The sequence below is a fragment of the Nuphar pumila genome, chromosome 5 (genome assembly GCF_984573655.1).
Source record: "Nuphar pumila chromosome 5, dmNupPumi1.hap1.1, whole genome shotgun sequence".
Lineage (NCBI taxonomy): Eukaryota > Viridiplantae > Streptophyta > Magnoliopsida > Nymphaeales > Nymphaeaceae > Nuphar > Nuphar pumila.
The window spans coordinates 76,547,281-76,566,476 of NC_143253.1; positions in this window are offsets into that span (position 1 = coordinate 76,547,281).

Genomic DNA, 19,196 nt, shown 5'->3' on the forward strand with positions numbered 1-19,196 from the left:
AATCAAAACATAATTAGAGTCTTTTATATACCACCACAGAAAAAGAATTTCTTTCACTTTTCTAAATATCATAATTATTTATGTTTTATTCTTAGAAAATCCAATAAAAACATATTATTATTTACTTATCCTCACTCATATGTTTTCTGCACAGGTTTTCTCAATCACACTTCTAAGCATTAAACTTTTCTTTTTTTTTAAGCTCTTTTCTCTCTTTTTTTTCATGCTTTTTTTCTTTTTGCGCACTTATTTTTCTCTTATAGCTTGCGTGTGGTCTGCTTTTATGCCTTGTGCAATGTCAATATCTTCTATACTTTTTCAATACATACCAACATATATCAACTAAGACATAAAAGTGACTTCCTTCATTCACCTTTATAACATGAGAGTCAAACATTTCAACTTGTATCTGTTCTCAGTTACTTAGGATCACGAAGTTTTCCACTCTCCTTTTCGAAAATGGAATTAAAAGTTTCAACTTACATCTAAGTTCCATCTACTAAGGATTGTGGAATTATCCAAACAACCTAACACATGCTATTTTTTCTTTTGAGCTCTTTTTTTACACTTTTGTTCATTTGCTTAGTTTTTCAAAAATAGCACTGTGCATATTCATATTTATGATTCAAAATAAATTCTAACATGTATCTATCATCATTTTATTGAAATCCGCATAAACAACCATAATTTTTAGATCTATGTCAGAAAAATTTTTCGTGGGGCTTAAAAATCCTCTAAAAACATCAGATTTGAAATAACATTCATATAAGTTCAAACTCTTTCTTTAAAAATCTACTTTTCATGAGAGATGTGTAAACATGTGCAAGAACGTAAACAGAAATATCAAGGTGTGCAAACTACACCCTCCCCCATGCTTGAATGACACTGTCCCAGTGGCACTCTCTCATGCTTATATGAAACTAAGTGAATGCACATGAGAGGAAATAAATGAGGGAAAAGAGTAGAATGTCCTGACATGAATTAAAAATGCACGTTCTATGAAGATAATGAATGCAATGTATACATGACAAAACATAAAACTCATGAATGAAACAAAAATAATATGAAAAACTCATGAATAAAACGAAAAAGTAAAAACAAAATAAAATCTATAAATTCTAAGCAAATCTAATAATATACAAGATATGGGTTGCCTCCCATAAAGCGCTAAGTTTCACGTCCCTATCCAGACGGATCCCTGGAAAAAACTTCATCGTCCATGAGATCAATGGACATGAAGTATCGCTCAATGAGGCTCTATGAAGAAAAGAGTGTCATCTGTGACACTACGCACTGTGTTTCCATCCCGTCTACCTCTAACTGTAGGATCATAACTCTCTCGACGTGAAGAACAGAGATTAGTCTCATCTGAGAGACTAGTCAAGAATCGAGAGTCTAGGACCGACCGACTATTAATGAATGCAACTTCAGACAAGTGGTGAATATGATCTGGCTTGACTTGGTCAAGCACCTTCTGCATCTGCACCTCTTGCTTAGTAAAAATTGGTGATCCTACAGGCTGAGAAAATGGGGCTCTATATGATGATAATGCATGTTGTAGGTCTGGCCCCTTCTGCATCTGCACCTCTTGCTTAGTAAAAATTGGTGATCCTAAAGGCTGAGAAAATGGGGCTCTATATGCTGATAATGCATGTTGTAGTTCTGGCCCCTTCTGCTGAGGTATCATGGAGATCAACTCGTCAGTAGAAATGATATGAGGTTCATGAGTCGATTCCTGAGTGGAGTGACACGCCTTCCCATACTGAAGGGATGTAACAGATTTGACTTGCTCATGATGTGAATCAGTGGGTTGCAAGTCAAATGACATGGAATCCTCTCCCTTTGAGACAACAGACTGACTATGAAGGTTCCCCTGGCTTTGCTTAGTGAAAGTCTCAACCAATTGTCCCATTTGAGTCTCTAGCTTGGCTATTGACTGCGTATGGGAGCTCAAAAGTTGTAATATCCTATCTTGGAAGGATTGACTAGGTGGATGCTCATGAGAATGGGGTTGAGTATAAAGAGGTTGGGCTGGGGGATGAACCTGTGGAAAATTGGGATGCGAGTAACCTTGTGAAGGGTTACTGGGTCTATACTGTGTCTGGGAGGGCTGATGGGATAGGGGATTGGATTGGTTTCGCCAACCTGGGGTATATGATGGTGTAAATGAATCAGACATGGGTCTAGCGAAACCTTGGGCGGCATTCACCTGCTCCTGAACGAATTCAGGATATAATGGTGCTGCCAGACAATCTAAAACACAATGTGCAGGGCTAGCACATAGCTCGCACACTCTTTCTACTGGACTTCTCGAAGAATTGGCTAGGAATTGATCTAACTTCCTAGTCAACTCGTCAACCTTGGTACACAATTCTAACTCGGACCCAACTTCGAAAATCCCTATTTTCCTAGGACCACTAGACAGAGATGTAGTCCTATCGAGCCGTGAAGACAAAGCATGATGCATCGTGTTTTCACTCAAGGTCTCGAATAGAGACCACGCCTCGTCCTCACTCTTGAGCATAAAAGTGCCCCCACAAGACGAATCAACCATTTGATGATGCTTCTCAGTAAGCCCGTCATAAAAATACTGCACCAACTGCCAATGAGGCACTTGCTGATGGGGACACTTGCGGAGAAGATCTTTCAATCTCTCCCAAGACTCGTGAAACTGTTCTCCCTCAATTTGAGAAAAATTGGTTATAGCTTTACAAAACTGGTTCGTCTTACTAATTGGGAAATATTTTTTTAAAAATTCTCTTTGCATTCCTTCCCAAGTAGTAATACGAACCGTCTCAAGAGATTTTAGCCAGTGCTTGGCTTTATCTTTGAGAGAGAACGGAAACAAAGTCAATCGCATAGCATCATCTCCAAAGTTATTGATTTGCACAGTCGAGCAAATCTCAAGGAATTCGTCGAGATGACGATATGGGTCTTCATTGTTAAGGCCATAAAACAAAGGTAACATTTGAATTACACTGGCCTTAATCTCAAAATGGCTCGCTCCTACATCAGGTCTCGTGATACAGAAGGTGGGAGTATACATATTTGGCATGAAGTACTCCCTTAAAGGACGGATCAAATGATGATCGTCAGCCATTGCGTACACCTTGGAGTAGACCGGTGTAGCACACGTCCTAATTTGGGTTTTCTACCCAACTAACGCACTAAGCGGCCAAACCACGCAAACCACAAAGCGAGCAAACTAAAAACAACAAAACTAAACAAACACCAAGCAGTTACACATAACAGAGATTATACAAAGAAATATAAAATCTATGTGTACGATACCAATCGTACACAGTCACCTCTAAGGGGCTCCTAGTAGGTGGGTTGTGCAGAAAAGTAAGCTCGTCTCTAAGATATGCACATACGTGGTTCTAAACCTAAATGCACACAAACACTAGGCAATAAAGTGAATACTAATATTATGCCATTCCCCGGCAACGGCGCAAAAAATTTGATGTCTTCTTTATAATCGTTGTAATTTTGAAAAGATTTTTATATGTAAAACATGTGAAAACCAGACATCAAATAATAAAAACCGGTTCTCACTAGTGGATGAGACCGGGTCGAACTCAGGGAACGGGAATATTTTGTATTCAAGTACACAAATCTAAACTAATCTTTATTGCCGAATTATTTGAAATGTAAAATGTTCAAGAAAAGTAAAAACAACTAACTATTACAACAAATGAATACCCTTCACAGAGGGCGTAAAGTGCAATATTTACAAACCCAATTAAATTCCTAATTCTAAACTAAAAAGTAAAAAGAAGCTTTATTCTTCGTACTTCGTCGTGTTACGTAATCACTTCCGCTCCAGTCTTGTGCTATCCTGCACAATTCAAATGAACACGAGCAGTACAAAAGATCGAAATAGAAATTATAGTAAACAACTTACTTAAATGCTAAAAATATTATGACTAAAAACTTTTACGACTAAATTTAAAATCAAAACTAACTAACAACTAGCTCAATTAACTAATGTCTAACAAGAAAGTAAACTAATTACTAAAACAAAACAAGAACTTCATGTAATGAAATTAAGGAAAAACAAGAAATGAATGTTAAAAAAAACACAGACAAATGAAATAGGAAAATAAAAGAAAAAAAACACACTGGAAATGACTTGTTAAAAAAAACAAACTAACTAGAAACCGTGATGTAAAGCAACAAGAAAACAATTGTACATAGGAATTTTAGTGTATTGAAAACAGAAGATACATGAAACGAAAAACAGGAAATTAAGGATTAATGAAAAGAAAAAAAAACAAAACTGGTAATCGGAATGTAAGAACAAAAAGGAAATTAGAGAAAATGAAAAAAACAGATTCAACATAAAAAAATGAAAAACAGGAAATTAGAATTGCAATGACTACAGACTATACTAAAAAAAACACATATGCAGATCTATATGCAAAATCAAAAACAGGAAATGATGAATCAAATAGAAAATTAAATCAAAAAAAATAAAAATGAAAAAAAAACAGAAAATCAAAAGAATGAAGAACAAGAGAATCAGAATAGCACAATCAAATCTAAAAATCAAAAAGAAGAAACATGCGATCTACTGTTTTTTTTTTTATTATTATTATTTTCTATTATGAAAAAAAAATGAAGAAACGATGAAGAACATTAGAAATATGCAAATGATTAATACAGAATAAACTGAATCATGCAATGAAGAAAAATTTTGGAAACAATATAAAGTTCAATCTTTTTTTTTTTCGTTTTTCATTTTTTTTTATTTTCGTTTTACAGAAATAGCAAGAACATAAAGAAGAAGCTGAAGAAGAAGAAGAAGTAGAAGAAGAAATTGGAAGAAGAAGAGGAAGAAGAAGAAGAAGAACTGAAGATCGGAGGAAGAAGAAGAAGAAGAAGAAGAAGAAGAAGAAATCAGATGAAGAAGAAGAAGAAGAAATAGAAATTTACTTACCGTAAATCACACCTGGAGTATTCCCGCCTGTCACACGGTATTCACCTGGAGGAAATGGGGAAGATGTTGGCGGCCTCCACCTTGTGCGCTGCTGCCGACTGAAGAAGCACCACCAGACTGAAGAAGAAGATAAGGAGGAAGAAGGGAAAGGCAAGGGAAAAAAAAGAAAAAAGAGAAGGAAGGAGAAATCTGGTGGAAAAAGGGGAAAAGAGAGTAAACAGAGGGGAAAGAGGAATTGGGTTTGGCGCACAGTGTGAAGACGCCCCCCTTTTCGTTTTTCTGGGTTTTAAAAACCTTTCAAACCGGCTGGAACCGGTTTGAAACAGAAAATGTTTTCAATTAAAAATTCAAACCGGTTCAAGCCGGTTACTTATTATTTTTTTCAGTTTTTTTTTTAAATGCAAACCGGTTTGGTTTATTATTATTTTTTTTCTTTTTTAAAAAAAAAAATCTAAAAAAAAAACTATTTAAAAGTTTTATTTGCTAAAAACCTTATTTGATTATTATTATTTTTTTTTCTAAAAAAATATAACTATTCTACTCTATATATTTAATTTTTTTTTCTTATTTTATATAAAGAAACCAAAATGATTTAACTAACTTGCAAAATGAAACTATGTTTCTCTATTTTTTTAAAAATTTTATTAACAACTAAAACTACTACGTAAATACAAACATTAAAATATGTACTAAAATGCAAAATAAAGCTACTTTTTCAAGCATTTTCTAATTTTCAATCATTTTAGCTCATTTATTCGAAAACTAACATAAAATTGGGTTTTTGAAACATTATTTTATAAAATCATGCATATTTTAATGTTAATTAATCCTGAATTATATGCATGATCAACTCTCATCCACCTACATTGAGCGCATGTCATATGTGATATATATGAATATATGTACATATATATATATATGTGTATATATATATATATATGTGTGTATATATTCGTATGTATGTATGTATATATAGGTGTACATGTACATGTACATACGCATATAGGCTTGTATGTCATTTTTTTCAACTCTTCATCATGTATGTCTTGACATATGAGCATTTCATCATTGGCAATTTTGAAATCTATATAATATGAGCAATTCTTTTCTATATTCACACTAAGTGTTTTTGCAGGAAATATGTGGAAAATATCATTACTTGGAGTTGTAAATTCAATTTTATATGTTGTAATAAGTTAGGACTTAATGAGAATTTACATTTCCAGCTTTTAGATAGAATGAATGAGCATATAAATATTATTTGTTGCATCATTTTCCTTCATTTCAAAGTTTCACAAATGAGAACACGAATGGCACGTGCACCATTTCATAAGAGGTAATTAATCCTAAGTTGATGATTTACATCAATGGCCATAGTCAGGATGTAAATAAAACTTAGGATTTTTATCTTTTATAAAATAACACTGGATCCATATTGGATCCTTTTCAAAATTCATCATATTTTCTGTAAATATTTTTCTCTTTTATCAGAGTTTAGTCTAAAATTGATTCAATACATATATCAATGGCCATAGTCAGAATATATTGAGAATTAATTTTATTTTAACCTCTATGAAGGCACCAAAACATATTTTATTCTTCACCTGAATTTAAATATTAGATTATTATATAATACATTCAATGACCATAGTCAGGAGTGTATTATAATCTCAATCTTATTTTATATTCATTTAAAGAATGAAATATGCTTTTCAAAACCAAATTCAAATTCTTTGAATACATTCATCATTTAGGATAGAATTGCATCATATTTTCAAAATGCTTCTTAAAAAATCCACGTGATATTGAATATCTTTCTTCAATTTCTATTTCAATTCATCAATTCTATCTCATTTTCAAAGTCCAATTTAACTTTGAAATTCTTGATTCATTTTCTAAATTCCAAAATCCAGCTTCAAATTCAAAAGTCCAATTTGACTTTAAAATTCCTTTGTATATTCAAAATTAAATTCTCAAAACAACTTTGAAATTCCAAGTTCATTGTCAATATTCAAATTCAAATTCAAATTCAATTCAATATCTCAAAATTCAATTTTTTCAAAATTCAATTTAACTTTGAAACCTCAGATTCATCTTCTGATTTCAAATTCAGAATCATGTTTATTTTCTTATCTTCAAAATCAAAGTTTATTCAGAACCAAGTTCATTTTCTTATTCAAATCCAGGTTTTCAAAACCCAGACTCATTTTCAAAAGACCCATTTGGACTTTCAAAATCCAAATCCAAAGTTAGAACCAAATCCATTCTAGGATCTAGGATCCAGGATCCAATTTCACTTTTTGGATCTTAGACTTCGGATCCAAAACCCATTTTAGGATCCAGATTCCGGATTCAATCCAATCTTGGATCTCAGACTTCAGATCCAAATTCCATTTAGGATACAGAATTCAATTCCATCTTGGATCTCAGACTTCAGATCCAAATTCAATCATGGATTCCAAATCTTGAATCCAATTCTATTTAGGATCCAGAGTTCAACTTCATCTTAGATCCCAGATTCCAGATCCAATTCTATTTAGGATCTTAGAATTCAAATTCATTTTTGGATCTCAGGCTTCGGATCCAATTCCATTTAAGACTCCAGAATCCAATTCTATCTTAGATCTTAGACTTCGGATCCAATCACATTTAGGATCCAGAATTCGAATTCCATCTTAGATCCTAGATTTCAAATCCAATTCTAGAATTCAAACCCAAATCTATCTTGATTTCAAACCCAATTTCCATTTTCAGATCTCATCTGGACTTCTTAAATCCATTTCTATATTTTAAATTTCCATCTCTCAAATCCACATTCTATCCTGATTTAAATTTTAAATCTGAAATCCAATTCCATCTCAGATTTCATCTCTTCTCTGGGTTCACAATTCAAATTCAAAGTCCATTCCAGACTTTGAAAATTTATTCCTTTTCCTTTTATCTTAGCTTTAAATCATTCTTTTCAAAATCCAAAGATTTATTCTTCCAACTCTGATTATTTCAATGTCTTAGAATTTCGAAATATCCTTCCTAATCTATCTCAAGTTCTAAGTTAGATTCAACCATTCAAAAACCATTTTTTCACTCTATTATCAAATTCATCTCAAAAAACTTGGAAATTTTTCAAATCATTTTTCAAAAAGAGCATACATTCTTGCATTGCACAAGTATGATTCTTTGTGCATTTAGATTTAGAATAAATTCTTAGATACTATTTAGGCAAAGCAAAACGGCATAAATTCGATCCTTGGTTCGATTACCCTTGGTAAAGGCGCCAAGAACGGTCGAACCTCGTACCGACGAGCAAATCCCGTCTCTCCATTTTCCCGCAAAATATTTTTAAACGGAGGTGAGTAATTTTCTTAAATATTTTCAAATTAAGGTCAAGTGAGACCCCGCAAAAAAGTTCCTTTTTTCTCTTCTTTTCTCTTCTTTTCACTTCTCTCTTCTTTTCTGTCTTTTATTTTTCTCCCTTCAAAAAGGAGAAAAATAGAGGTTGGAAAGGAAAAGAGGTGGAAGAGAGAGAAAGATACAAAGAGGAATTTTTTTTGCGATGATCACAGTTTTGGCGACCGAGATGGGACTCGTCTTTGTCCGGTTGGATCTATGCCTTTTTTTTGCTTTGATATTTTCTAAGTCTTTATTCTACAAATGTCAGCTTCATTTCTCATGCAAACCTTAGGAGCCTAGACTTTGTCCTAAGCTGACGTAATGCATATAGGATTTAAGTATGGTTTGGTAGGATCATATCGAGGAGATTATGAAATTCCACTAGAGGGGGGGTGAATAGTGAAATACGATAAAGATCGATAAAATAAAATAATCAGGCAATAAGGCACAACACATAAAACACAGAATTTATACTGGTTCGGTCAGTATCCAGACCTACATCCAGTCCCCAAGCAAACCACTTGAGCTTTCCACTATAACATCTGAGTCACCGGATAAATAGTACAACACCCTCTTCCTCAGAGGTCTTCTTCTCTCAACAGAGAAGGGGCACACCCTCTTCCACAGAGGTCTTCTTCTCTCAACAGAGAAGGACAACACCCTCTTTCACATAGGTCTTCTTCTCTCAACAGAGAAGGGCAACACCCTCTTTCACAGAGGTCTACTTCTTTCAACAAAGAAGGAATACAGTGAATAATAGAGTTACAATACTTCCTATAGAACTTTCAGAATGATATGAATGCACGAATGAAGGATTCTCAGAATGTTCTGTTTGTCACTCAGAGGATACTCTTTGTCAAAGAGCTGGACTTGACTTTTTCTCTTTTCTTTCTTTTCTTTTTCTCTTTCTTTTTCAAGGCTCTCTTTTCAAATATCGAATAGGAATTTTTCTCGTTGTAAGCTCACACGTCTATTCCATTCCATTGTTTGAATAGTTTATTTGAGTGTGTTTATATAGCTTTTAAAAAGTAGTCTTTACATTTTGGAATTGTAACTTTTTGAAATGTGAAATGTTATGTCATTTCAAAAATATCTTTTAGAGAAGTTCGAGAATGCCTTTTTCCATAAAAGTAAAATAGAGGGTACACTAGTCGTTGTAATATTTTAGGTAATACATATTTTATGTAAAAAGTCTATTTCTTACAATAGTACATTGAACGTTGGGTTGTAGTTTTGTCTTTATTCTAATTAATGATTTGAGGTACATAAGTACTTCTTTACTTTAAATGAGTGTAAGTACAATGAGTGCTTTGAGATATTTATTTGTACATAGTCATGTCAAGTGTTTTCTTTATGTTGTGTTTTTCAAAGTCTTCAGAGAGAATGAGGACCAAAAGAAGGTCGACATTCTTTGAGAAGGATATTAACAAGGATTTGTTACAGGAGATATTTAATGCTTTGTAAAGAGAATGATGACTTCAAGTAAGTCGACATTCTATGGTTTTATAAAAAGGTAACTAGAGTCCTTTCAAAAACATATTTTATTTGTTTTTCTTTTGTGTAGCCGATTTATGTTTTTGTCTTCTTCTTATATTAAAAAACATTTCTTTAAAGAAGGTAACTAAAGTTTTTTCAAAAACATATTATATTTGTTTTTCTTTTGTAGCCGATTTTATGTTTTTGTCTTTTTCCTACATTTCTTTTTCATGTTGTCTTGTATATAGTGTAAGGTACAATTATTACATGACAAAATATCTTTTTCATAAAGGGTTGTAAGAGGGTACAATTATTGGTTTTCAAAAAAGAGCTTTTTGAAACTATCGTGGGAATGAGTATGTAATATGCAATATGCAAGTTCCTGAAGGTTCTGTTACATATGACTCTAAAGAAGAAAAAAGTCTTCATCTTGAGGTAGCCGATCTCTTTATTTGAACTTTAGGAATGCATGGCTCATCAAGCTTTTTCTTCAAGGAGTATGATTGCACCATAGTTGTACTTGAACAGGAAGTCTCCATCCTTATTGGGTGAGATATCCTTGCATCAAATACTCGTTAGATTTATGGCAAAACATATTCAGTCATAATATAACATTTTTCAAGAGGACATATTATCATATCATATAAAATCAAATGAGACAGTGTATCATATTATGTGATATCAAAACAGAGTTTCTCAACAGATTATTCCATGTTCACATTAGACTTAGGTCTGAAATACAACTCTCCTCAATTCTAGGGATTGAATGTAAACAATGTATGAAAGTGTATGATTCTCTTCATTTTAATCTATCTCTTTAGGACTTGCATTAGAGTCATCTGATTTCTTGCATGTTGAACATGTTTCTTGAAAAACATCCCTACCTATATTGTCTTGGTCTTCACGTTGCTGGGCTGTCTCACTGAACCATAATTCGGGAGAGAGCCTCACAACTGGGCCACTTATTTGGGTTCGTGCCCCCCTACCACGTACCTAAGGGCCATAGTCCGAGGTATATCGGTAGGTGCTCAAGGATGTTGGGAAGCCATTACCTTAGAACCAGAGAAATATTTCTATGCCACGTACTTCGAGCTTCAGCTTGGGTATATTGGCGTATCTTGATTGGAATCAGATGATCTAGGCCTTAGAGTTAGGATTAAGGTCCTATCAAAATATTGCATTTAGAGTCAGCTTTAGGGAGTGCTGTTTGTGCATCCTTGTTTGTACATCTGTGATTGTATGATATTTTATATATTTTTTTCCAAAACCCTGGGTATATATTATTCAAAAAATTTTCTTTGTTTTTAAAAATCCAGGTGTATTTTTCTTTTCTTGTCCTAATTTCTTCTAATTCTTTTGATCCTGCCTGCAAATCTTTCAAATTTTAAATCTTTGTCATCTACTTTCAGAATTCTTCTCTATTTTCTTCAAAATATTCTATTCCTTACCCTCTTTTGCAATAAGATATCCTTTGTCAGGAGATGTCCTTTTCAAAATTAATCTTTGTTCATATTTTAATTGTTTATCCTTTTTCACAGAAAAACAATGCGGTTGTTGCAAATTTTGGTGACAACCCGATCCCTCGTAATAGGATATTTTCGTTGTCAGATTGTGATTTCTTCTTTTATTAAAATTTCTTCCTAGATCTTTTCTAAAAACCCCCATTTTGCCCTTCAGAGGGAGCATTGGCATTGTCGATTGATTCAGGCGAAGATCAAAGATTGCACTGCTCTAACATCCGAGTTACAAGCAGAGAGTAAGGAATGAATTCTCAAAATTCTGTCAGAGAGGGAGTTCAGAACAACAAAAGCGAAATCGATCCCGCTATATATCGGCTATTCAAAAAGATGATGCTTGAGATATTATCCGAGCAAGCTGAAGCCAAAGCTCCCACCAAAGGAGAGGCACATGTCACCTTCCCCATGAATGAATGCAACAATATCAGTGCAGGAAACTCTAAAGCCAGCAGGGGAAGCAACCAAGGCAACAAGGGCAGCAACTTGGGAGAGTATAAAGGTCAGATTGGGAAATGTTGTGAAAACCATGATAGACTTCTTCAAAAAGGCAAGAAGCAAGAAGGACCAAAGCACAAGGATTGGAGCAGAGATCGAGATTTCACTTCTTTAGATGAGCAACTTGACAAAGTCCTCGAATACATGTTGTCTAGAGGATTAGTCAGGCTCCCAAAGGCCGCCAGCCCTTCCACAATCATGGGAAAATATATAGACCAATTTTGTAGGTTTCATAGGGCAACAGGGTATGACACTGAGCATTGCTTTGTCTTCAAGAATATAGTTCAAGACTGCCTTGATAAAAGTCTCTTTGTCAAAAATGAAGAAGAAAAGCATCCAGATCTCCTAACCATGCAAGCCCAGTCCAGCTCATAGACAGGGGTCAGTGCTCAGTGGAAATCAAGCAAGTCGAAGAAAACAAAACGTGATGGTTGGGGTTATGATCGCGAGCTTACCCCTCAAGGTCAGCCAATCGAAGAAGTTCTACAATACCTGCTTGCGAAAGGCATGATCAAACTCCCAAGGAAAGATGATCCTTCTATCACCAAGGGGAAATGGAAAGATTGTTTCGGCAAGTTTCATCGAGCAAGGGGGCATGATACAGAACGTTGTTTCATCATCAAAAATATTGTGCAAGACTACATTGACAAAGAACTTTTGGTACCAGAGGAAGGAGAGAAGCAAACTGCAGTTCCACCCGAACCATTTCCAAACCACTCAGAGAATTGAGAATGCCAAAAGCTTTTCGCTTTCACCCCTTTTTGTCAGTCACTTTATAGGGGCAAGTAAGCCCAGTTTTTTGTGACTTTTTGGTTAAAATACTTGTAAATATTCAGTTTTGTTATCAACTTTTGCTTATCAATAAAATGTCAATTCTCTTTTTATCTTTGATATTCAATACTTCCTTCCTTAGCCATACTGGGGCATTAAATTCCTGTTCTTTTTCAAAATGCAGGACAATCCTGACATCATTCATGAGAGAAATGATATTACCTATGAGGGTCTTTAAAAAATCATGAAATTTTAGTTTCTACAAAATCTTCATCATAATAACCAAAAAGTTCAAATATTTCTGGTCCAACCTTTTTCAAAGATCAACCCTCGTGTTGATCATATTTTCCAAAAAATTGGTTTTTCAAACCATTGCATTCAAAGATCAACCCTCGTGTTGATCATATTTTTATAAAAATTTGTTTTGAACCATTACATTCAAAGATCAACCCTCGTGTTGATCATATTTTCTAAAAATTGATTTCGAACCATTACATTCAAAGATCAACCCTCGTGTTGATCATATTTTTTAAAAATTGATTTCAAACCATTACATTCAAAGATCAACCCTCGTGTTGATCATATTTTCTAAAAATTGGTTTCGAACCATTGCATTCAAAGATCAACCCTCGTGTTGATCATATTTTTCTAAAAATTGGTTTCGAACCATTACATTCAAAGATCAACCCTCGTGTTGATCATATTTTCTAAAAATTGATTTTGAACCATTATATTCAAAGATCAACCCTCGTGTTGATCATATTTTCTAAAAATTTGTTTCGAACCATTCCATTCAAAGATCAACCCTCGTGTTGATCATATTTTTCTAAAAATTGGTTTCGAACCATTACATTAAAAGATCAACCATCGTGTTGATCATATTTTCTAAAAATTGATTTCGAACCATTGCATTCAAAGATCAACCCTCGTGTTGATCATATTTTCTAAAAATTGGTTTTGAACCACTGCATTCAAAGATCAACCCTCGTGTTGATCATGTGGCGCCCCAGAATTTCTACTTGGAAAATCCTTTGGATTTTTAGGAATTTTTTTTTTCTAAACTAGAGAGCACAAGTGCGGAAAACTGAAAGGGGAGGACAAGTGGAAACTCTAGGCGGTCTATAGATAACAACAGAAAAAGGAAACAACTTTTTATTAAATACATTTACAAAGTGTACAAATCTCATTTCCCTTATACAAAACCAAAACTAAACTGCCAAGATCCAGCAAGCATCAGAAGTGTGGGTTCAGAGTCTGTTGCAGCACATCGAGCTCCATCGCACGCCTAAGCAACCTGTATCCCCATAAAACAGGGTCAGTACTCTTTCGAGCTGGTGAGACAAACCAAACACAATATACCAAAGTGTGGAAGACGAAGCAGGGCTATTCATGATAATACATAGCATGCACATTACAATAATTAAGCAGTTACAGCATGAGCAAGAGTACAAAACTATAAGTGGAAGTAACTAATAGGAATTCATGGGCAGTAACTACGCTAATGCATTTCACAATCCATATCAACTAGTAAAGTATGCATCAAAGAACATAAATTACCAATGTACTGTGAACGTGTGATCATCGCAAAATTTTTCCTCTCTTGTGGTTTCTCTCTCTTCCTTCTCTTTTCCTTTTCCAACCTCTATTTTCCTCCTTTTTGAAGGGAGAAAAATAAAAGAAAGAAAAGAAAGAGAGAAGAGAAAAGAAAGAAAGAGAGAAGAGAAAAAGAGGAACTATATTGCGCGGTCTCACTTGACCTTGATTTGAAAATATTTAGAAATTTAACTCGCCTCCGTTTTGAAAATTTGCAGGAAAAAATGGAGAGACGAGATTCGCTCGTCGGTACGAGGTTCGACCGTTCCTGGCGCCTTTACCAGGGGTAATCGAACCAAGGATCGAATCTATGCCTTTTGCTTTGCTTAAATATAATCTAAGAATTTATTTTAACTCTAAATGCACAAAGAATCATGCTTTGTGCAATGCAAAGATGTATGTTCTTTTGAAAAGATGTTTGGAAAATTTTCCAAGTATTTTGAGATGGACTTGATACTGGAGGGAAGAAATGGTTTGAATCTAACTTAGAACTTTGAGACATATCAGAAAAGTTCTAAGTCTTTGAAGTAAATTTAGAGTTGGAAGAATAAATCTTGACTTTGAGAAAGAATAATTTGAAGTTTTGAAATGAAAGGAAATGAAGTTTCAAAGTCGGAAATGGACTTTGAATTTTGAACTTGAATTTAGGAAAGGAAATGAATACTTGAGATGGAATTGAATTTAGATTTTGAAGTTTGGAATAGACTGATAAAATCAAATGGTATTTAAGAATAGAAATGGATTTAAGAGATTCAGATTAGATCCGAAAATGGAATTGAAATCTAGAATTGGAATTGGATTCCGGATCCTAAACAGAATGGGATCCGAGATTTGGAATTCAAGATGGACTTGGGTTCTGGATCCTAAGATGGATTTGGATCTGAAGTCTGAAATCCAATGTAGAGTTGGACTCTGGATCCTAAGATGGATTTGGATCTGAAGTCTGAGATCCAACGTAGAGTTGGACTCTGGATCCTAAGATGGATTTGGATCTGAAGTCTGAAGTCCATGGTGAAATTGGATTCTGGACCCTATAAGGAAATTGGATCTGAAGTCTGAGTTCCAAAAATGGAATTGGATTCTGGATCTTAAAATGGAATTGGATCTGAAGTCTGAGATCCAAAAAATGGAATTGGATTCTGGATCCTAAAATGGAATTGGATCTGAAGTTTAAGATCCAAAGTGAGATTGGAGTCTGGATCCTAAAGAGGAATTGGATCTGAAGTCTGAGATCCAATATGAGTGTTGAATCTTGGATCCTAAAATGGATTTGGAGTTAAATTCAGAAGATGAATCAAGAACTTCCAAGTTTAAATTGAACTTGGAAAATGAATTTTAGAAATTGATTCTTGAATATACAAATGAATTTCAAAGTTAAATTGGATTTTGAATTTAAGATAGAATTTTGAATTTGAAAGACAAGATGATTCTGAGGTTTCAAAGTCAAATGGGACTTTGAAATTGAATTCTTGAATCCTTTTGAAAAATAAAATTGAATTTGAATTTATGAATAGGATTTTGATCAGAGAAATGAAGGAAAGAATTACTTGGATTTATGCAAAAGAAATTTTAAAAATATGATGCAATTTTATCCTAAATGATGAATGAATTTAAATTTTTGAAATTGGATTTTGAAAAGCTATTCCATTCTTTAAATGAATTAAAATAAGATTGAAGATATAATACATCATTGAGTATGGTCATTGAATGTATTATATAATAATCTATATTTAAATTCAGGTGAAGAATGAAACACATTTTGTGCTTTTATAGAGTTTAAAATGAAATTATCCCTCAATATATCCTGACTATGGCCGTTGGTATATATTTTGAGTTAATTTTAAGTTAAATTCTGATAAAAAAAAATATTTAAGGAAAATATGATGAATTTTGAAAACGGATCTGGTGTGGATCCAGTGTTTATTTCGTAAAAGATAAAAATCCTAAGTCTTGTTTACATCCTGACTATGGCCATTGATGTAAATCATCAACTTAGGATTAATTACCTCCTACGAAATGGTGCACGTGCCATTCGTATTTCACCATTGTGAGATTTTGAAAAATGAAGGTAAAAAGCATGAAAACAAGCAATTTATGATATTTATAATGTTCATTCATTCTATCTAAGACATAAGATGTAAATTCTCATTAAGATCTAACTATTAAAATTCACGAAATTGAATTTACAACTCCAAGTAATGACCTTTTTTAAATATTCCCCTGCAAAACAATTAGTTAGTATGAAAGCGAAGGGGAATTGCATGTCACATTGATTTCAAAGATGCAGATGGTGAGATGCTCACATGCCATGATATTGATGATTTAAAGTGGGGGAAAAAGTGATATATATATATATATATATATATATATATATACCTATATACATACATGTATATATATGCAATATATATATACATATATATATATATATATATATATATATATATATATGGCATATATGCAACATAGATAGCTTGTGATATGGAGGAGGTTCAGGTGGCAGTTGGAGTGGCTATATATGTGAATGTTACAGAATCATGAATGCTGAAGACTTATTTGAAGGAGCCCTTGATAGCGGTGTTGTCATATGTTGGAGCTGGAAGATGATTGATGTTGCGAAGGATGAGTGGAGTGTTTTGCAACTGAGTTTGGAAGGTGTTATATGCTGGACCAAAGGTATACAGGTAAATGAAGGATGATGACAGTGGTGATTGGGCAGAAAAATGATGACGACAAGATGCTATTGAGGTGAATTGTGGATGATAAAAGGGGATGACAGGTGCTGGTGACTAATATGTGTTACAGAAAATCTGCACAAGGTGAGATGGAGATAACAAGTATGCTTGTGGTATGTGCTGGAAGTGGATTTATGAGGTTAATCTCAACTAACCCATTATGGTAGGCCAAATATAGCTGACAAACTTTGCGGGAGATTTTGATTCAAATGCAGTCTCTCTAGTCTGATGAGTCTGAAAATTTCAGTTGAGATGGATTGGTATAAAGCTTATATGGCATAATATATGCATAACAGTGACTACTTTTGAAGGCAGCAGTCGGTGGCTCAGATGAGATAACCTAACTAGTCAAGGCAAATGTTAGCATGCTATTAAGAGGCTTACTCACCATAACACCATGTGTCTTTCCCAGTTGGTAAAAACATGAGAAGGAGGATATCAATATCAAGCAGTATTTGATGAGGCTGGAAGGATGAGGAAGCAGATGTGAAGTGAAGGTGAATGGTGGTGGACATATACATGCGTGGAACTGATAAGGTTATAATAGATACATAATGACAGGAAGGTAATGAGAGGGATTATATGCATGATTCCCACAGATAATGGAATTTGATTTTAATATGCTGCAAATAGGTAGGTGTGGGTGGCTAACAAGGTTGTTGTAGTAGTGTGCAAAAGAGGGTATGATGGAAATCGATTACAGATACGCAGCAGGAGGCAATTAGTGTAACAGTAAACATACTAATTGTTATGCTAGAGATGGACTATTGATATTGGATCTTGTCAAACCAATGGGACCCGATGCAGATTACCGATTCATCGACTTAGATCACAACATATAATGAAGTCTGATAACATTTCTGCAAATCAGAGATTTGCTGATTCGCAACATGATATAAAGATGAATCTGATAACTAACAAATCATGAATTTACTGATCATTAGGCTGATTCACAAAAACCACTTGATGCACATATAATATGACTCATCCGACCTTCGCTGCTAACGCTCATCCACCATCTGACATGCTTGACCTAACAGACTAATGATACAAACTACCAATTTATATAATGCTAATACACATGCTAACTTATGTTGCTGACTTGGTAATACAGATTAACACACTATTCCACCTTTTAACGCATTATACTACTCAGACAATGTTAATTCGCACGATATTGACTCCTGCACTATCAACTCAGGTATCCAAACCACACTTACCCTAATAAGATGCTCACATACATTAACTGTCAACTAACTCTTGACACACTCATACTACTTACACTAATATGCGGATTAATTAGCCCTTCACACAAACTGACTGATGCTTCAATCCCAACAAGTAATGCGTGTTAACTCACACTTCGATGTTAACTCACCTAATGCTGACATGCCATTGACACAGTCATTCCCTTGAACAAAGCCTGACACATACGTATATTACTGAATAAAATCTTAATGCCATGATTCGAATCTTTGTTATCTCTAAATGCTAATTCAAAGGATTTTCACACATAATTTTGGGAATAAATGGAGATTTGTCGTAGAACTTTACTGTAAAAGTTGTAACAAATTTATGATTTATATTGAGATCACACCATGATCATCAAGTGGAAAGGGATCTCAACCAAATGAGAAAGCACACGCAACTACAGTCTGAAGCTCAATTTAGAATAGTTTGGATCAAAAGACAATGCAGTAGCCTGTTCTGAATGTTGAAACTTGATATCAAAATGTATATCAGTGTACAAAGATTACAATTCATCAATAACATTCAGTTGGAAAAAAAAACTATAATAATGAAATTCGATGAGAGAGTATAATGAAGTTTGGTTGGCAGAACAAAACTTACCTTACCGTAGGATGGTTGGGCTGCAGGGTCCGAACTTGTAATGGGTATTAACAACACCCAAATGTGACTATGATCTTCTGTTCTCCCCCCAACAAAAACGTAAGCACACATATTCTTGTGAAAAGGTCCAGCAGCTTCTGATAAGCGCTTTAGTAGATTATTGACTATGCGATGGCACTAAATGATCCTTATGGTTCAGCATAAATCTATCAAATTCTGAATCAATCAACAGGTCAATTTAGTGCTTATTACATTCCTTCTGGGTCCAGCCCTTTAGAGAAAGAAAAGAAAAAAAAATTGAATGGATTTTGCAAAACAGGTGGTGACGACACTTGACAGGGGATCAAATCATCTTTATTCTGACTACGAACATCTTACGCTATGTGCACTTTGATAGACCGAATTCTCTGGAATCTCATTAAGAGATTA